Source organism: Epinephelus moara, chromosome 6 (genome assembly GCF_006386435.1).
Source record: "Epinephelus moara isolate mb chromosome 6, YSFRI_EMoa_1.0, whole genome shotgun sequence".
Classification (NCBI taxonomy): Eukaryota; Metazoa; Chordata; class Actinopteri; order Perciformes; family Serranidae; genus Epinephelus; species Epinephelus moara.
In genome coordinates this window covers 9685712-9708134 of record NC_065511.1, presented here as the reverse complement: position 1 = coordinate 9708134, position 22423 = coordinate 9685712, and the positions used below count along the sequence as shown (strand labels likewise).

Sequence of the window (22423 nt, the reverse complement as noted above, 5' to 3'; positions counted from 1 at the left end):
GATCTGGGGGCCTGGGAACTGTGTGGAAATCACATTGGGCTTCCTCTGGCTCATCTCAGAGTCATGGGAAACAACACTGACCAAAAACAACAGAGATCATGCACGCTGCAGCTTTGACTGATAATTACACACCATCTTCTGCCATAGATAAAAGGACAGAGGACCTTTAAACTTATGTGTAGCTTTAAAATGTTTTCTGCAGTTTGACCACTGGAGGGAAATATGAAAAATCTAACTCAATAATTATGATAGCTGCTGATGGGAAGATATACGATTTTATTGTGGATTGTGATAAAAAAAAAAGACTGCTGGGCAACCAACAAAAAGACAGACTCTGAAAAAAACTGTTGCAAACACATAAATGATATCGAAAGATTTACCCTTTAAAATAGTTGAAAAACCTGTGTTTTTAAGATTGTTTGCTTGTTTATTTTTATTTTAAAAAAAGCTGTGTGTCTTATCTGTGACACAATAAAAATATTTGCTTCTTAACCAAATGTAAGGTCAAGTGATTCCAATATGTTTTAGTGCCATCTTAAGAGTTTTGTGGATATTTGGATGATTATCAGGATGGTATTGTGAATGGCACTTATTTTGGTCAGGATAAACACGCTTTGACATTTTCATTTCATCCTATGCCTAAAGATAGCATAATTTCACAACATGTTATCATTGAGCTCATGTTTGTCCCCAAACTTGGACCACTCAACTAGCAGATGAAGCAGATGACTGTAACTTAAGACATTTTTACACCAACATGCTTTTTATGGTCACCAACTGACTGAATGACCAACCGACCAACATTACTATCCTACGGTTGCTAACATAGCTAAAGTTTTCCCAGTTGGCTGGGAAACATAGCTACTATACCACTGAGAAATAGCCTAATTAACCAGGAATTACTGGAATCAAGCATGGTCCTTGAGTCATCTATATTTAGATCAGAGTAGGAGAGAGAGTTGGAAAAATCCCAAAGCTCAAAATCTCATTTTAGGCCCAAACCAAAATGCCTCTAAACTTACAAGAAATACCGGCCAGCCAAGTTCAATGTGCTTGCTAAAAACATCCCTGTGCTGTATTTCACAAAAGACGAAAAACAAAAGCCTTCATAGATCAAAAAGGTGCGATATACATACCATGTGACATAAACTGACATGGGTAGAACTGATAACATAATTTAAAATGACCCAAACTGCACGACTACTAAACTACACTTTTTTGTGACTAGCAGATAATAATTAAGAGAAAGGGTGTGGGGACAACTTAGTAAACTGAAAGAAATGAAGGATGGTCAAGAATGGAACAAAATTCATAAACTGGAATTAAATGACTTGTGGTTGTCCACTGAGGACACAGAAAAATAATGGAGGCCTGTTTTATAATGGCACCAGGAACAATAAAAAATAGCTAATGACATGAATATAATGTGGAATATAGAATGACTGATGATGACTGAATGATAGGCTGATAAAAATACAATGGTTCATCTTTTCAAGAATGGAGGATTTTAGGTCATTGTGCTTTTTACCATAAAGATGAGTCATCTCATAATAATTACCCATCCATTCTTGGTATTCTTTTTAAATACCAAGCTACATGACCTGCTCTTTGCAAGTACACAGCGTTCTTCTCAGCAATGACAATACAAGCCAATCCCTTTACAGCGTTTTCCTGTTGGGTGCCTTGAGAAGGGGAAAGTTTGAGGAAAGCTACCATGTTGCAGCAGCTGAAGAACAGAACAGCTCCTGAGGTCCCTGTCTTCTTACTTCCCCTACCTCTCTCGAATAACACAGCTCTTCTAGCAGAGCACAGCTTGATAACCACAAACTCCGCAGGCAAACTGAAAATGTGTGCATGTGTGTGAGACGGAGTCTGTGTGTAAGTTTAAGTTAGAGCCCTACCGATTATTCACCTTTCACAGATTTATCGGTATCAGTGTACATGTCATGCCTGTATGTTAACTTCTCTGCACATAGCACTGCTATACTGAAGTTGATAGTTTTAAACACAAGTACAGAAGTGCAGGAGCATAAAAGTATTAAGTAAGTTAATTTTAGTTTGAAAGTATTCAAACTTTGAGTTGGGGGAGATTAAAAAGTAATCCTTTATGACCGTTCAAATGAATCTATGAGAAACTAGAGAGCATCTTGCATGGGATCACTCCAGCTGTGATACAGCGATTTGCTACTTAAAATGAAATGAAATGGGCAAGTACTAATACTCCCCACCCCCTACTTTTGGCGCTGATGCCTTAACCACGCCTATCTTCAAACTTAAACTTAATTTTTTTTTCTTAACACACACCGTTTCTTGCACGGTTGTTACACTATAAGATAATCAAAATCTGTCAGACATATAGGTGTCTCCAGGACCAAGAGGTCAGTCCACCACTTCAGTACTGATTGAAATACCTCAACAACTACTGGAAGCACTGACATTCATGGTTTCCAGAGGATGAAGCATTCTTACTTTGGTGATCCCCTGACATTTTCTCTAGCATCATCAGCAGGTTTAAGTTTTCAGTTCCTGTGAAATATCTCAATTTCTTAAAGATGAATTGGCACAAAATGCTGCACAGACATTCATTCGTCCCGGACAATAAATCCTAACATAATGAGTTGGCTTCACACTTTTCAGTTCAATCAATCAGATGATGCTCCAACTTCTGCGGGCAGTTCTTATGTGCCGTTTGTACGTTTTCCTCTAAAAAGTAATGCACCGAAATAAGTAAATACCCCACATAATCATGAGCCAGCAATACATGTATAATCCATGTATTTTGGAAGGCTGCAATCATGCAACCAATGCACTGATTAGAGTACAGAATTAAAGGAGGAATCAATTTGGTAAGGAGGCAGGTTGGGACGATGCTTGTGTCACAAAACACAGGACTTTCCCTCTGGACTTTCCCCAGGAGATGTGTATAGAACTGTGTGAACTTTTAGTCATTTTAAGATAAATTGTACCTATTATGGAGGGTACATTAAATATGTAACATCATTCATGAGGCGCTAATCTGTAGGATATCATACGAACCGTTGTATGAGGATTTGTTGACTTCTGTTGGTTTATTTGCCCACTCAGTGGTAATGAGGGAAGAAAATGTTACTTTAACACATATCTTCTACTGGGAAGGTGTGTAAGAAATATTTTAAATGGATATTTGTGAGGGATTATAATGTGCAGCACCATAGCTTCTCTTTGGGAAGCACCCTGTGACGGGGCCTCCGTAACAGCTCCAACTATAACTCTAAACATAAGGTGTTGCTGCTGTGGCTTTCCCAGAATAGTCATTCAGTGGGAAAGTTTTGCACTTTGGAAGATAAATAGATGCGCATTTTATCATGTGATGATAACACTTACTAGTATAGAATATTATGTTAGGGAGCATCTCCATAAATATTCTAAAGTAGGTTTCCTGATTCGGAAGCAAACATTTCTCTTGCCTTTTCAGTGAGAAAAATACCACTCAACTTTACTGTAGCACCTTCCAACCAAACACTAGGGCAGGAGAGAGAAGGGAGAAAGATTGCTGCTTGAGAAAAAGCAAGGATTTGTACCACGGATAATAGTCAATCCATCAAAAACCTCCCAACAACAATTCCATCTATTCACAGATGCCTTTAAATCAGACAGCATTATTTCCCCTTGGTTCTGTGAGAGCTGGTCTGGCCCAGGACAATTTTAATATTCCCATGAGTGAAAGCTGATCCACGAGTGTTTATGTACATTCATGCCCTCACTCTCACTTGCCTGCTCTATCAGACACGCAATCATACATGAGTAGACACCGCAGATTTTCCTGGGCTCGAGCATATTTCACACACCATTTGTGAAACTACACAAACAGTACTGACCTAGAAGTTGGCCTGTCTGACGACCGTATATGGAATGCCACTTCTGGCTCAATAACAAATTTACTCAATAACTTTGAGGTTACAGTACAGGGAAAAAGAGCAACAAGCTAAAACAAAACTAAAAATAGAATAGCTTGTCTAAAACTCCATGAAGAAGTCCAGCTTTTGTTTTCTGGCAAGAGATCAGATTCAATGCAATTACATCACCACAGAGCCATTTAAGCAGGCCGATAGCAAGTAAACAATGTTCAGACAACAGCCACAGCAATGAAAGAGATGACAATGTCCATAACAATAGAGAATAACTGAAATTTAACTACATACAATATCATGGCTGTTAGCATGTTAAAAATCAAATCAGCGTAACAGTGACTTATTCCATCTTGTTTTTTGTAAAGATGATGTCATTTTTCAGTTTTTAAAAATCTCTGAGGAAGTGGTCAGCTCCCCCGTGGAGACACATGGTTCCAGTCTCAGGGTAGAGGAGAGAGAGTGCAAATGGAAATAAATGTACTGAGAGACAGAAAGCAGACGGTTTGGAGAGCTCAGGTTGTCTTTGAACAAAATGTGACAACAGGGAGACCTCAGCCTTTTCACTGATGCCATGGCAACATGTTCCATGCATATGGTGGGTAAAAAAAAGCAGCTAGAATCAGGTGTAAAAACTATGACAATATTCAACTAGGAGAGAACGATCAAGGATCAAAAAACCTGTGAGTGTGTGTTAGTGCATTCATGCAAAACATCAAACACCGGCAGCAATGTCAAATGAGCAGGAAGACTGTGTAATTCAAGGGATTAACATTTCATTAGCAGCAAGCTCCTGGGCTCTATTTCTGTTATATTCATGAGGATAAAACCTCCTTATATATAACCAAACACCACTGTTACTGACAGCTGAACAAGAAAATTATGTAATCCAAGGGCTTAAACATGTTTTAGCAATGTGCAACCACATTCAAGTTTAGCATCGTGGAGTTTTTTTCCCCCAATCTCTTCTCACTTCTCATTTTTTACTTCGTGATGATTTTCTCTTTACACATAACTGCATGAGCATTGTTCGAGGGATCCTGAGATCTGAGATTTTCATCGTCCACCACTGCTTCTCTGTACTTGTTGTACATATGACAATAGCCTCTTTTACAATGCCTCTTCAAGGCTGGAATGCCTTGCCGTTCAGTATAAAAGGTACAATCACAGAATGGGGGGACAGAGTTGTCTCGCCTTTAAGATAGCAGCTGAGGTACTAACAGCGCCAAAACGACCTCTGTGTAAAAAGGACAGCTGCCAGGACAGTACCATCGACAGGATGGGTGTGACGTTTTGATGACTTGTTACTGATGTGTGCGATCCACTGCCGGGAAATTTAAAAAGCAGCTGATAGCAGTTAGCAGCTAACTCTAAGAAAAAAGAACAGCGCCCGGACATGTCTGCAAATTAGGAAAACACTGAGGTCTGGGAGCACCTTACCCTCTGAGTACACGACAAGGTCAACCGCCATATCACAGGAGTGGTAAATAATTGTTATTGCCATCTTAATGCCATTATTATTGTTTATAATGCCCTGCTGATGTCTATGTTATATGTCATACTGGAGGCCACGGCTGTTGTGTTACATGACACATTTGTCACGCCTCTTTTGCTTCTGCGTGGCCAGCATGCCGTCTTTAATCACACACTGGAATAGCATGATGTCACTGTAGTTGAGTTCTGCGGCATGAAGAAGGGATTTTGTAGCAGTCCTATTTTGTGATTTCTCTGTAAAAAGGGCCAATAACTAACTTGAAACTTGCTTTGGTAAACCGCTTCTGCCACGCCTCCATCACAGGCTCTGATCATGGTGGCTCACATTGTGGTGTGGCACAGGAATCCCAACTGTATGGAAATTAAGCATACGAGTGGTGTACTTTATGAAAATTGAGAAATTTTCACCATTAATAAAATCATCCCTTACCACTCCTGCAGATACCAGCAGCTCTACTCTACATACACATGAAGGTCACTGTTTTGGAAAGATTTTTCACACTACTGTGTGAGAGAGCCCGACCCACACAATCCTCTACACCTCTGCACAGTGATCTATATCCCCTGATTATGAGCTTGTGTTGTAAAAATATTGATTTATCAATAAATATCGATTATGAATATTTGAAATGGTTTCAATACTAATTTTCTGCAGTATCAATACACCAGTAACAGCTTTCTTGCTCTCTTTTATTATAATGTTTAATACAGTCATTCTGGTGTTCTGCTACTAACCAAGAAAAGAAAAGTCGTCGTCTTCATGTTATGGCCTTGACACTGAAGGGACAGTTCGCTCCAAAATCAAAAACACATGTTCTTCTTCTTACCTGTATTTATCAGTCTAGGTTGTTTTGGTGTAAGTTGCTGAATGTTGGATATATCCGCTGTAGAGATATTGCTCAAGATAATCCACAGACCTTGTTGTGAGCAGTTTCATGTAGGAACTATTTCCCTTCTATCGAACTACACCCACCAACCGTATCACTGCACAGAAAGAAGCGTGCATCTACTCATGGCTGAGAGGCTTGTGCTCGTGACAGTACAAGATGTAAACATCAATGGTGTCCTCCTGAGCTGAGCTGTGACATTAACCAGCTTAGTGGTGCTAGATGAGCTAGCACAGATGAACACTTTATTCTGCACTGTGATTCGGTTGGCAGGCATAGTTCGGTAAAAGAAAATAGCTAACACATGAAACTGTTTACAACAAGGTCTGTGGATAATCTTGGGTAACCAGGTCAAGATTTCTGAAGGGAGACACTGCTGTTGAGTTTTTCAAGTGGATGTTTTTTTGTTTTGTTTTTTGGTGTTTTGAGCAGAGCAAGCTGAGTGCCATCTAGTTCCATCATATAAGAGAGAGAGCAGACATCTCTGTGGCTGATATCTCTAACACTCAGCACACCAAATGAATCCACATTGAAAAAAAGCACTACAAGAAAGAGTAAACATATATAATCTTAACTTTGGGGTGAAATGCCCCTTGAAATTGATCCGGACTACACTTTGCAACAACAAAAGAGATAGTGTGAGTCTTGTTTGTCACATAGAAATGACAAACATGAAGGAGTTTCACCAGACCAATGTAATATCAAAGGAATGATTATATACTGAAATGGCACAAGGTATTAAAAACAACCTAAAGCACAAAAAGAAAAAAAGAGAAAGACGGAACAATGTATTGCTAATCTCTTCGGACACCAGCCCAGGCAGTGTGGGTGTCTGGACGAGACGTGCTTGCTTGCTCATTCGCTCATCTGCTCAAAAAAAAAAGAAAAAAACTGGGCTGCAGCTGCAATGTGTTGTCTTCCTACCATATATGCTGTGGTATACTCCCACATGTAACCCCTTCCTCTTATTCACTCTTTCTCTTGCGCTCCCCTTCTTGCAGCAGACCGGCTGTCACGGTTTCCAGCCCACTCATTACCGTTCCTCTCTCATGTAACTGTCGCTCGAAGAAGCTTTCATCCTACCTCTCCTCTACTGCACACTGGGTGGCAAACTGGAACGTTACATAAAGACAATGTGGGCCCAACTTATGTGTATGAGTTTAGGCGGACATGTGTGCCTTTACTTATGTGTATTCACCTACAGTTATAATTAAAAAGCTTTGTGAACATAATTTGCCAATTGTGGTCTTAAGTGTGAATATAAAGAACTGTATAAGCAAGACATACAAGACAAAAGTTTTGTGTTGGATAACGATCTACAAAAAGTTAAGTGTCCAGGAGCCAGTATATTGTTTTCTGGCAGAAAATTCATTGTTCTGTTTTCCTGCAGAGGGCTTATAGATTTGCAGAAGTGTTACTACAGCTCCTGAGGAGGAACCCAACTCTGTGACATCAACCCCACTTAAAAGTTTCCCCTCAAGGGATTTGAAATACAAGTGATTCATTTTTGTGACTGGATCTTTCTTTATCTAAAAAAAAATCTCGAAATGACATAATAGGAAGTTGCAGTAATACATCACACTGTCCTGATAGAAAGGTGCAGACATTAAGCACATGTAATGTGGAAAGAAATGTCTCAAAAGCAGTGATAAATGTGTTTTTTGATTAACAGAAAAACTAGAATTACCAACTTGTAACCTCTGCAAACCAGTCAAGTTGCTGTTTACATCATGTAAACATCCTGAGTTAAGACATTGAGTAATGGCCAGAAAAGTGTTTCACCAGACCATTATGTTATCACAGTGACGTTGACCTTTGACCCTTTGAATAAAGAAATGCTGTCACTTTATTATTTTATTCTTCTCGACATCTGTCTCATTTTTGTCATAATTAGTGTATGAATTCTTGAGTTATGGCCAAAAACGTTGTGTAAGTTCACAGGTCACAGTGACCTTAACCTTTAACCACCACAATCAAATCAGTTCATTGTTGAGTTCAAGTGGATGTTGTGAAAAATTTGTGGAAATTCCCTCAAAAGATTCTTAAGATATCATGTTCATGAGAATCGGATAGATGGACAATCTGACAACATAATCTCTTCAGCCACGGCTGTTGCCGGCACAAAGGCATACAAATTCTGTGCACAGCTGACAAAGAATAGATTATGGTGTTTATGAGCATATTTTGTTTTCCTATGCTTTAGCTTGACCGAAATTCCCCAATTTATTCACAAATTGTCATCCAAATTCGGGCCCGTGGAGGGGGATGGTAATGCACCTTTAACGCCAGTTGCCACCCGCCATTTACCAGTTGAAGGAGAGGGAGAAGAAGTAGTAGCAGAAAAAGACCACTTATACACATGGTACTGTACGTAACAACATTCAACACGCTCATAAATGTATTTCTAGTGTGGTTGTTTTGACCACAGATAATGGCACAGCTCTGCCCCATGACTGAATTCACTACATAACGTAGCCTACATGGTTGACTCATCTCATGCTAACGATAAGTTAGGAAGTTTACGTGACTAACCTATTTCATTAGAATGATTTGACATAATATGACTTAAGGTATAACGTGAAGAACATTTTCATACATTTCCTTTTCGGTTAACATGATTTCTGCCTCAGTTGCGTCAGGTAGATTTTCATCTGTAATAAATGACATGTTACCTCACAATCTCATCAAAGTCCATGTTTTGTTATTGTTTTGAAATGTAAGTTATTATTATGCTTTCATATTTGATTGAATCAATTGCTCATTTTAGATATGTCAATGTTGTCAGTAAATGTTTACCGATGACTTAACTGGGCTCATATTTCAGGGGTTAAAATAACAGGCATTCCATGGCGCTAAAAATTCCCTCCGAAGTCAACCTTATACTCAGGTCTTCACACTTGTGACGGGCGTTTCAGCCACCACAGCATTCTCACATAGTGGGAAAGCCCTGTGCTAATTCAGGGCATGCCCATAGACTCCTGGACAGCCAGAGTGTGAAGCCAAAGCCTGTCAGTGGAGCTTAGCAACTCCTCTCAGCTCTCCTAACACAACCTGCAGCTATTGATGCCAACACTTCTGACAGTCTGTCTGGCCTTGGCTGCGGGGTGTCACTGTGTAACTGGTGAGGTAATGGAGTGTGTGGTTTAAGGGTGTTATAGTGAATACAATTTTTAGCACTTCAGATTAAATATGCATACTAGTATGTAACTCTTATCTTGTTTGTTATCCATCAGCTGTCTGCCTGCCTGTCTACTGTGGTGTATGTCTTTGTGTTTATATTTGTAATCATGCCTACATATAATGTGTGCATTCTGTTTCTTCTTCGCTGTGTATTGGTCTATCAGTCTATGTATGGCATGAAGACCAAGTAGGCCTCAGAGTGAAATTTAGCAGCTGTTGTAGAAGATTACACACACATCCAATGTTAGCAACAGCATCAAGTGAAAACAACTACTGTTGCTGTTTATTCTGCCAATGATCGTTTATTATGGAGAAAAATAACAAAGTGAATTTCATAGAGGACAGAATGTTTTATGTCTAGTACCTAGGAACAAAGTCCCTGAATTATCTAGACGGGGAGCTTGGGGTGGTCTAATTCTATTATACCCCCCAACGTGGACGTGAACAGCACTAATCATGCATAATGGAAGTATTTCAGTCAATCTTTGGTTATATATTCATCTTTTAATGTGAAACCCACACTGTGCTGTTCTAAGTAGATGTTTGAAGCCAAATACAGAGAAGGCAGAATGACATAAATAAAAAGAAAGATCACTGTGAAATGTCACAGCTGCTGCCCATTAAGGCAGTTCATAAATGGATGCACCATGGTATGTTGCACACTGGGGTAGATGTTCCACAGTGACTTGGAGCACCTGGGTGATGTTGACAGAGATGTCTACCAAAAAGGCTCCAGTAGGCCTATTTGCATTTGAGAGAGGGGTCATTTACTGTGCCTCCAGTGTATCTTTGAGATACTGGGGCCTGTTTCACAAACACGGTTTGTGAGCCCTGCTGCTTACACTCAGATCTCAAATGGTGCTACCTGTTACCTGTTAATAAAAACGCATTACGCTGTTATTCGATTTCCATTTAAGAATCCGTGAACGCAGTGCAGGTGCAACCTTTTTTACCGCTCAGCAGCAGATTGTTGAGTTTGAGTCGAAATATAGTGGAATGTATTTTAATATGCAATTTTTTTTGTGGATAATCACCTGAAAATAAGAATCGTGTTTTCATTACCTTAGAATGAGCCGTTTATATCTACATAGAGAGCGAGTCCTTGTCCACAAAGTCCACCATGTTTCTACAGTAGCCCAGAATGGACAAACCAAACATTCCTGTTTTTTTGTTGGTTTAGAAAAACACTTGCACACATTAGCAAATGCTAGGCTAGCAGCCCATCTACTACATGCCAAACAAAGTCAGAGAAACACTGATTTGTAACGTCAAACTGCTTTTTTTTTTTTAAGTGTTTTTACCAGTTTACAACAATGGGTACATTTGTTTTGCAGAAGAGGAGGACTTGATACTGCTTTTATCTGTTTTTATCACCTGGTCTGAATGTCTTGGAGAAGTACAGTAGAGACCTACCTGCATTAAAAGAAATACGAATCTTGTGTGAACTCGCACGAGTTTTCCGCAGAACCGGAAACAAAACAAGTCTCGCATTCTTCTTCTTCTACCATTTCTGGTGGTTGGCAATCAGCTTGTAAATGCATTACCGCCTTCCCGACCCGGAGTGTGGATATCACCATGGAGAGAGGTGCACTACATCAGACTTAAATTGAACATAACCGTTTCCATCCCCCGTTTTGCGAATCAACATTTTTTCGAATCAACCAAAACCCAGCTAAAGCGATTGTATTTTAGTTTGTGCGAATCAGGGGATTTTAATTTGAATTTTGGCGTTTCCATCATAATTTTCCGATGCGATACTTCTAGATGCGCATCTAAACAGGCTGATGGAAACATGGCTAGTACTTGATGCCACTAAAGCCCCCTAAGTCTTACATACTGTTACTTTAATTGATATTGCGAAGTTGTTTACAAACAGTTGCTTCTTCACAAGTGTTGTGTTTGTTTTCATGTGATGAATGCATGTCCAACATTCACTCTCCTTTTAGCTCTATTTTGCTTTCTGACAAAAATATCTGACTTTGTCTCTGCTAAATACTCCACTGTACTGATAGTTCTCTGTGGGTTCATCACCACGAACAACCCCTTCAGCATTCAAATACTAATGTGAGCAGTTGTTGTCTTCATCAGTAAATAAAGCTGGCCCATTTACTGATGAAGACAGTGTAATGTGGTTGAAAACTTTGAAAAGCTATTAGTACCTCTGATTTAAGATATTTTGTCACAGATACTGTTCACAGTAAAGCAAGAACTTCCAAGCTTAAACAGAATGCCTACACTGAGTAAAACATTTACTGTCCAGATGTTTTACACCACAAACCAAACAGAAACATTCAACATTTTATCATTCCCATTCCCGTGGGATTCAGTATGACATGCGGTATTTTTGGAGAACTTAGCATCTTGACTAGAATTTAAAATAAGTTGCTGTGGGCCTGAACAATGCATGACAATGTGTTTTACAGGTTTCCCAGTGGTGCTCAGTTTAATTCAAACCTTCACTGATTCATTTATACTGTGTGGCTAAAAACAGCCAAATGCACAACAGACTCCACTGAAATTTGAACAGAAATTTGGCTCTATTTAGCATCAGGCCCTGAAGCCCATCACCAGATTGTTAGACACTGACAGTTGGTCTCTGTCTTTCTATCTGACCTTAATTGAGGGAAGTCATGCCAGATGGATAGATATACAGATATACACATAGACACACAGAGTTGAGTTATAATGACCAGCTGGTGTGTACAGCTGACATTTGAATGAGAGGCTGCAGGGATGTGGTTTACAAGGCATACCAACAGAAGGGTGCGGTAAAAGATGCTACGCTGATCAAGAGCAAATTCCAAAAATAAATATGATCAAATGTAAGAAGATGCTAGTGTAAAACTCTAAGATCAACAAAACTACACAATGTGGATCCAAAAAACAGAGCCATGATTTTACAGTCCACAAGATGCAGAGCTATTAGGAGGCTTAACTTAACTGTGCAGACAGTTAAATTAACACTCATTTCTGACTGTTACTGCCAACAGCTTACAACTGTAAACTGTTGTCATGTCACAGAGACAAACAGTGATAACACTTGCACTCAGTGACTGGCTTTAATTTCTCCCTGTGGTCCCCTTTAATAAAAACATTAGAAAAAGGGTACATAATCCATTTACAATTAACCAGAAATATATTTGTTCAAGAGAGCAATTGTGCTGCAATTACACAATGTCACACTGACAAACAAAAGAAAAAAGGGCTGATGTGACAAAGACTGTGTATTGACTCTTTTTTTTAAAGATTACTTTTTTGGCCTGTTGCCTTTATTTGGCAGTACTTAAAGGAGTGGTAGGAAAGGGGGAGAGAGATGGTTGGAATTAAACCCGGCGGCTGTGGTAAGGACACAGCCTTTGCACATAGAGCCCACGCTCTACCAGGTGAGCTACTGAGCACCCCGTGTCTCTTAACAACAATAATGCAAATACACTGTATAAGCCACCAGAGCCTGTGTGAGCTGCAGACTGCAGAGATTTTACCAAAGTCTGTCATCACATCTAATATCAGCCATTGTTATGCTCTAACACATCAGACAGACTGGCAGCTGTGATGACTCACAGGTCAGGGAATAGCATCTGACCAGTCACAGGGCCAGGTGTCATCAGTCAGTCATCTATAGACTGCAGGCTCAATCTGTCCCTCTATACACCATGTTATAACACGAAACAAGATACATCAACTACGATTAAATGTCATTAAATTGGATAATAACAGGCTTAACAAGGCAGTCAGATGGAGAGGCTGAGATTTTTATGGTCTATAGAGCAATCACAATTGCAAAAACCTGGAAGAATATGTTTGCTTTTTAATGTGCATATTGCTTCATAAAAATGCATATGTAAATAGACCAGAGGAGTGAAGGAATGAAAACAAAGGTATTAATTAACAACAAAATCATACTTTGCTCTAGGTTTTGTTTGGAAATGGAAAATCAGTTAAAGACAGCAAGCATCCCTCAGTATGACTGTGTTCAAAATTGAATACAAACACACTATTCATAAGAAGTATGATGTAAAATTGAGAATGTATGGTGTTTCAGCTCCATAGGATGTGAATTTTGTCCACGCAAGAAATGCCTGGACATGTACTAGATTAGCAAGAATTCCAATCTTGAGTATGTTCAGTAAGCTCACGTCTCATACATGAGCTGTCCGGACATATTCAACCACCCCGAAATGCACTGCAGCTCTTAAGACTGTCCAATGTAATTTTATCAGTAGGTTTCTCAGAGGGAGTCTAAAAACTTTAATGCTCACTGCCATGTCTGTGAGCTACTGGAGCAAGTAATCTAAATTTGAAGAACAGGTAGAACAGAGCTGGGGTGATATTTTTTTACATAATATAAAAGTTATGAGCAGCGATTCATAAGTGAACCACACAACAACACAAACACTACCCTCAACAAACGATCCGCCCATGAATGGATGGAGTGAGGGGGTGTAGCGTGCGAGGCCTTCTCCTGAAGGCAGTGGGCAACACATCATGTTCCCTTGTTCAAGCTGTCACCACCGTGTTTCGTGGGAAGCATGAGGCTGACAGTTGATGATCCTGTTTGATCTCAGTCACTAAGCCACTCATGTCAAGCAGAAGAGAGGCACGAGGGAACAACTGCAGTGCTCTGTACTGTACTGATGGTGGGTGGGATGTTGTGATATCTGTCTGTGCACGAGTGCTTCAAGGATATTTCATGTAGGACATGCCTTGACATTTAGAATTTCAGTGGCTTATTTTCTCCACAGGACATCATGGACATATTGTATAGTTTCAGCATTTGTCTTCAGTTTGCCTTTTATGGAGCACCCTGGCGGCTTTGTGGTTTAAAGGCACATACCATGTGACTGTGACGTCCTGGGTTCAGATCAGGCATGTGTTACATGTTGTTCTCCACAAGTTCTCTAAACCTCTCCAGTCTCAGTACTTAAAATTAACTTACCAATTGGCAGACATGCCACTTAATAAAAATATTAACAAAAACTACCCATAATTTGATTTGTTCAACATCTGTATTATGAACAGGGGACTCAGCACTACAGCTGTGTCCTTGGTTTCAATGAGGAATGCCAACAATGCTAACTATCCATCGTGGGAAAACTGAAGGACACACGTAAAAGCTGTTTCCCACACTGTGTCCGTGTTTGATAAGGAAGAAGAAAACCAAACAACTAACCAAGAGTGATGCCATGCTGTCAGTTCTGGCTGAATTCCCACACTGTCAGTGCATTATAACAGGTTTATCCCGCTCACTATTGCCACTTTTTTGCCTTAAGAATAACTTTAAGATTCAAGATTCAATCCAAATTCAAGAATTTGGTTTGGTGAGCTCACACAAAACAAAAAAATGACAAATAAATGAATAAACAAACAAAACAAAAACCCTCACGTCACATACCATTAGACCCTTACTGTAGTCTAAAAGCCCACACCAAGCCGAAAGTCAGCCGTCGGTCAACACTGGGCTGTCAGTAAGTGTCTGTGCACTTAATTTGTGTCTGTGCACTTAATTTGACACAGTGGGAACTGAGGACGGGGTTAAATAGCTTTTTAGCAAATTCAAATCCAATATGAAATCCACATATTTCGAGTCTGAATCCTTTTGAGATCCATATTAAATCTTATTAGGTTTGCTTTCAACATCCTGACAACTTTCAGGAGACTAAAAGACAAAACAACTACAACACAAACATGTTTAGTGACCTTTTGTTGGCTGAGAAGGCAGAAACACTAGTTTTGTTTAGTCTCTACCTACAACCTGATAAAAGTTGAAAGATCCGATGAGCATCATAATAAATGAAATGTAAATTAAATGCATCTTCATTCAATGAACAGCTTTAGCATACTGTACTTCAAAAGCTCCTTACTCCAAAAACTGAACTGAACTGTGATCAGCTGATCATTTCTGTGGAGAAGAGTCACCCCTCGTCCCTGCTGGATTCCAAAACCAGTCAGGCAACTCACAGTAGTACAGGAGTGTCATAAAGTTATATGTCTTTACTCACAAACAATCTTTAGCTGAATACAGACACCAGCTGCAGACAGCACATTAACCAGACTACACTTTTAATTTTAGCCCCCAGTAATGGCGACAGACAACAAACAATAAGAAGCCTGCCTGCCTACTATACATTTTTCACTGCCCTTATCTAGTAAAAAATGAGATGAAAGCTTTGATAAGAGTTTCATTAGCATTTGAGCTTAACAAATCCAGGCATTTTGCTGACTGGGAACTGGATCCAAAATGATACCGACAAACCGACAAACCCATCCCTGGTGGGACCACACAACTAGAGATATGTATACACCTACGTGCAAAATGAACATTGCTGCTTCACATGGCCCAGTTTAAAAATACACAATTGCAGTACCAGAGCCATAAGCAAAATGCACAGTACATCCATTCCTATATTGTAATACCTAGTGGAAATAATATATGAAGTAAACTAGCTTTATAAACAACAGTTGAGTCATGGTATACAAAAGGAAACAAAGAAACACGGATATAATAGTGTTACACAATGAGGCAGTGAGAAAAGCTGTACGTCTCTATATCTAACAGGCAGTGACTGAAAAAGCTTCTGTACTCCATTCTGCTTATCCTCTTTGGGGTTGCAGGGCATACACTGGGAATGAGGCCAGCCTATCATAGTGGGTAGCACTAAACAGACATCACACACCTGTAGGCAGTTCACATAAACTGCACGTCTTTGGTTTGTGGCGAGAGCCCATGCTCTGAGACCACAGCGCTTACCAAAGCTTTTACTAACAAATGCAGTGTATCATGGTAAGTGGGTGCTGACAGAAGGCAATGTGTTGAAATGAAGCTCAGCCACGATCGATGTAATTGTTGACACAAAAGTAATCACTGTTGCCCTAATTAAGATACATTTACAGTTGTGAAATCAATCTTTTACAATGTCCTGTGGGATGCCCCAGAGAATCTCTAATGTTTGCAGCTGTTGCCTAATATCAAGGCTGATGTCCAACACTGATGTCATATGTTCACACTCGTGCACTTAATTACAGAATCTGACAACTGCAGAAAAGCTATAAGACATGGAGATAATAACTTATTCAGCTAGTGTGGTTCTGTGACTCACCAGGTGGAACGTGTGGACGCCTGCAGCCCAGGTAAGTGGTTTCAGACTGCCGGGTCACTCCGTCTAGTTTTTAGGTCTACAGTGTCCTTCCCTATCCACCAATGACCTGAAAGTTAACAGCACCTGGAGAAAGATGACAAAAGACACAATCTTTTAACCTCAGCTTTACCGCCAGACTGGATGTCACACTGGGATTCAATTAACCAGTAAAACAACCAGTGTTTATGCACTTACTGTATTTGACCTCTGGATATATATACTGTAGTGTGTATGTTTATGTTTGTTTTTTATCCATAAATGTGTATGCACAAACGTCCGGTACAGAGTAGGTCAGTGGGTGGTTGTATATCACTGACTGAGGTCCAGACATGTGACCTGCGTGGTCCAGGGTTTGATTTAGAGTTCATACACAGGGTCAGAGGAAACACTGACTGAGGGCAAAGCTTGGATTATGTTACTGTATGACTGGCTCTTATCACAGCCTCAGTGTATTTGCTCTATTAAAGCTGCTCAGACGCTTACTGACTACTCCACACTTCTTGAGGTTATTTAGTACGGCTGGCAAATTTAAAAAAAAAAAAAAAAAAAAAAAAAAAAAAGCACAAGGGAAAATTTAAAAGATAATATCGGAAAAATCCAAGCTCGCCATGCACTGCAGGTCTTGCAATAAACACTATCCTTAAAGCACCTTCACCCTGAGGAGGAGGAACAGCATAATCTATATGTGAAACGGGTTTCAATCCAGGTGTTGAACATAGCCAACCAAATGAAAAATGGGAACCTTATATGTATTACAGGAATATTTCACCTGCAAATTGAGCATTTGTATAATAATTGCTCCCCATGTGTTACCTTGACTTCATGAAGAAAACTTTGTTTTTCTCGCATGCCTCCGCAGTGAACAGAGAATCCAAAACAGGCAAACATTCCTCATGAATTGAAGTAAACTGGGTTGACACTTAACAGCAAAGCTTTATCAAAACATCTGTTTACAAACTCTCACGCAACTCGTACAGTATAATCCAAGTCTCATTTATCCAGTCGTATGCTCAGTACTTCCCAAATGCATGCATTTTCTCTAAACATCAGAATTTAAAACATAACAGCCTCATGCACAGCCAACACTTAAGGCTGGAAAATGTATTCAAGGTAACAAATTCAAGGTAACACCTGATGAGTAATTGATATACAAATGGTCATTTTGCTATCCATCCCTGATACCACTTGTCAATTCCAATTCTTTTTGATAATCTTATTTATATTACTGCTGCTTCACTGATGTTGTCTATGGGATTATTTAGGAAATAAATCAGAAGTGCTTAAAACCAGGGTTGGAAATGAACTTTTCTGTCCATCTTCCACTTCGGCTGGTGGATTCCAAACTGTACCTGCCACTCAATAGATTACCATGGCTTTTGTGGCTTGTGAGTGAATTGGTTTTGGTATTTTACCAGCATTTGGCTGACGGCTGGTGCTAATTTCCCACCTTGCTTAAAACCGATGCCAACTGTACTTAATAACCACAGACTTATTTTTATAACAATAACAAGTGTTACCTTGATTTTTCATTAGTTGCTGGTGTTATTCCGTCTCTAAACACACCTATCTATCTACAAAGTTTGCATTTAGTTGCATTTTCATCAAATTCAGTAAAGTGAGTCCACACATCTAAGTGTTTTGCCCTGTCAACCATGACTGAAGAGCACAGAATTTAAACACACAGTTACACAACTTCAAACATAATTGCCTGACAGTAGTAGCTTTGTCATTATCATTAGGGGACAGTTAGGAATTTGATGTCAGCTATGTTAGAATGAATTAACATTACATAAATACGGGAAGCAGCACCTTTTGTCCCAGAGCTTATCAATATTTTTGTTCTGACCAGGAACAGGTACCAATTAAGTACCAGCTGAGACACATCCCTATCATTCACTTGCAGCTCAGTTTGACAAACAGGGTAGCTTGACTGAATAAAGAAGCTTTATCTCCATCATAATCCCCGTGATAAAATTTGACCAAATCTACCATTAAGCCCTACCTCCTCAGCCTGCTGACGCTGACTACAGCTGTCAGGAATGCCATGCTGCCTGATGATGTGTGACCTGCCCCAGATGTCGGCTCATCTGGCTCCCCGAACATGTAATAAACTGAGGAGATAAGGTGAGAAATCTACTTTGCACATCCATCAGGGGGGTGCTACCACCGCTTTCTTGTTATGATCTCCACCAGCCAACACCTCCTTAGTACTGCGACCAGATGTTTTACAGATATAAAACATGTAATCATACTGACAGATTTTTAGAGATGTGCTGAGAAACTGTTTCTGACTGTTGAGGGAAATTAATTAACATAACCCAAGAATGTTAAGCTGCACTACCAGTCGCTGCTTGCAGATAGTGGTGTAGGCAGTATTTTAAGTAAACACGTTCTGTAACCATAAAAGAGATTATATAAGAGAGTAATATTCCCACTAGCTCCGGCAATGGAAGGACTGTAACTTCCATAGCAGAGATGTAAGTGATGTAATGTAAGGTGTTTTTAAATCAATTTAACAGTGCTGAAACATTAAGTTGCAGCCGGATATGGTGGCTGATAAAAGATGAACCTGCAGCCACTTTTTAAACTGATATACAATTGACATTTTTCAGGTAAAAATAAAAAAAAAGATAAATATTTGGCGGTTCCAGCATCTCCACAGCAAAGACTGTGGCTTGTCTAACATCATAGGAAACTGAGTGTTTTTGTTATTTTGGGTTTAAGAAAATTATTATGAGCATTTTTAAATATTTTTGGATGTTTTGTAGGCCAGATGATTATGAGTTATTTGTCAAATAATCAGCAGATTAACTGAGGACACTAGCTAATATAGTACAAACAATATTGATACTGAAATCAATATTTGTGAGTTAAAAACCCCAAGAACCTTCACCAAGACACATACTATACAGGACAATTTACAGTTGCTCCCTGGTGGACAAACTATGTCATGATAAAACTGATATAACTAAATTACCTAAAACCTTGTAAATGGGCATTTCTCTACAGTATTTTTTTTGTTGGTTATCAACAGACATACACACAGATACTTATAAACTTGTAAAAAGCTAACTTGGCAGATATGTAGGTAATTTTAATCAAAGCTGCTGATGTCATTGCATTGCATTTAATAAATTCATTTAAAACTATTTTACTGGGTTGTGGTCCAACTTTGTGACAGCAGTTATCTGCTGTATCTAAGTGTCACATCTCTGTAATGCAGAGATTTACAAAATCTCTGAAGGGAATGTATTTACCCGGACTACACTTCAATGCAGCAATCCATTATTAGTATTATTATCAGTATTATTATTATTATGACTAGTTTGCTTATAGCATAAGGCAAGGTGACTACTTTCGTTTTTAGCGTACAACAGTGCACAGTTGTGATTTTGCAAAACACATACAGTAACAGCAAGGTATTTACGTTAGGCTACATCATTTCAGACATGGCTCTGTGTGGTCTTGGGTTCCTGAGAAACTCTTTAGGAAATTCCTGCTTTACATGAAACACTCAGACACCTCAAATACAAACTACATGCCTCCACACTTTCTGTCTAAGGCACAGGAAACGGTTTGTGTGCTTAAGAGGTTTTGTTGTTCTAGTTTGTATCCGCCCAAAGCACAACCTTCGGAAATCTCTACAGCATTTGTAAATACATATTAATAAGAGCATAATACGTGTTCATAAACCTGGCACACGTAATAACAAATGAATAAAAATCTGCGGAACATGTAAACCTTGTGGCATCCACACGGAGTCAAGGGAAGAAGTTGCTTTCTACTCTACAAAGCTCAACTAGCATAGCGAGCTAAAATGCTACAGTTTTTGGATGCGCCAAAGCAAAGCTACACACGGTCAATTGTGTGTTAACCTCAGCTGCTGTACATAACTGAGAAAAGTAGCATTAGCTTGCTAAACGTTTTATAAACTATAGTATATCTGGAAGTCATTTTAATGAGACCGCTTTCGTTTCACCCAGGTAAAGAAGATGCTCGGTCGCACAATTAACCAGTTTACCATAACGTAACTTAACACAGCTATATATTACAATAACACGCTAATAAGAGCTATAAATGCCGAAAAATAGCTAACCTCAAACAGGAGATGAATCCACTTAGGTTAGAAATGTTACCAGACGAGGTTTTTTCATCTGCCGGTAACTCGGCAAAGTGCAGAGCAACACTCTCAGGAACACATGTATCCCCAACAAGTGTCAGAGTGTTGAGAGTTAGGTCAAAGATAGAATATACACAAGATGTGCTGCGTGAGAGGAAAACTGGCTCCTCTTCCGGTCTACAAAAATCTGTCTGTCATGACGCATGCGCCGTCGGGCATGGCATAAAGTTTGCCAATAGACATTTTATAAATCACGACACGTATGGTAGTTATTTTGAAAAACAATCGGCATTTTAATCCCCCACTCTGCTGGAGGCGTTATGTTCAATCCACATCTTTGTACATTTGTGGTATCCAAAAAGCAGAGCAGAGTGAGAGTTCTGTCAATTCCACCTCTCTGGCCATCTCAAGCTGTATTGCATTATAGTATATATATTGTATATGACTCTACCGACATCTAGTGGACAACCAGGGAAGGTAGGGCATCGTTTCACCTGTAGTGCTTTAATCTTACAAAAATATCATTTTCTTGAGGACAATTTTACCAATGAAACATCTGATGATTTCACAGGTAGTTTATGGAAATAGATAAAAACTGCATGGTCAAACACAAAGAAGACTCACACATACATTTAATAATGACCAGTGAGTTGATTTAACACCTCAGACTGAGTCTCAGCGAAACCCCAACCATTCACCAAAATAGTATCTAAAGCAGGACTTATGTACTTTGTAGCATCTGATGTTTCTGTTATGTAGCGTATGAACATGTTTTTATTTGGAAACCCCTCCAAAGCATGGCGTGATTACTGAACAGGCCCGCAGGGCACAGACTCAGGGGCCCAAGGGGTCAGGGAGCTTCTTGGCAAGAGCCTTTGTTAACATTTCTTGTTAAAAAGTCACAGAGCTCAGTTAAAAATGGATGTCTTCTGGTCATGTTATTTTGGTCCCGATTCTTCTCAGAGTCTTGATATTTAGTGTACCTGCCAAATTCAATATTTCATCCAAAATTTGTTAGTTTAATCTATCATTTCATTTTATATTGCTGCCTGACATACTGAGACTAAAGGAATGTTACATCAAAATACAAAAAGCAGTTTAAATCAGAACAGCCTAATAGCTCTGCCTTAAGAAAATCCCAGGCTGAACTTCATGGTTTCTGTAATAATTTGTATAGTGTGCTGTATGCAAGGGACACTATGAAAATTTCATGTCACGATTATCCTGGCCAAAATAGTTATGATTCACGATATTATTCAGCTAATAATCAAAAAATGCTTAAAACACCTGAAATGACGCTGAAACATACTGGAATCACTTTGTCTTACATTTCATCTTTCAATATGAAAACCAAAGATTGATCTTTTGACTTCTTTTTTTTATATATATATATATTGTTGTGTATGCAGCCTGTTCATGCAGAGTCTCTTTTATTATTGGTCCACCAGGAGTAGGTGCTACTGGACACAATATTAACGTTTATTCTAATAATGGAAATTCACCATAATCAACTTCTTTTTTTTTTGTTTAAGATATTTTTCGGGGCATTTTAGCCTTTAATTGACAGGACAGACAAATGTGAGGGGGGAGAGAGAGGGGGAGCACATGCAGGAAATGGCCACAGGCTGGAGTCGAACCAGGGCCCCTGTGGCAACAGCCTTGTACGTGGGGCGCCTGCTCTATCCACTAAGCCACTGATTCCCCCACAATCAACTTCTT

General features: G+C 39.4%; 1 protein-coding gene across 1 annotated transcript in view; it reads right to left on the bottom strand.

Moving 5' to 3' along the window:
- LOC126391404 (neurocalcin-delta A) overlaps positions 1-20856 on the bottom strand; it is a 90647-nt gene extending 69791 nt beyond the window's left edge. The window contains exons 1-2 of the mRNA XM_050046147.1: positions 20681-20856; positions 16546-16668 (exon numbers count right to left, since the gene is read on the bottom strand). The gene's annotated coding sequence lies outside the window, so the exon portion shown is untranslated. The remainder of the gene's footprint in view (positions 1-16545; positions 16669-20680) is intronic.
- Between the last annotated feature and the right edge of the window lie 1567 nt (positions 20857-22423).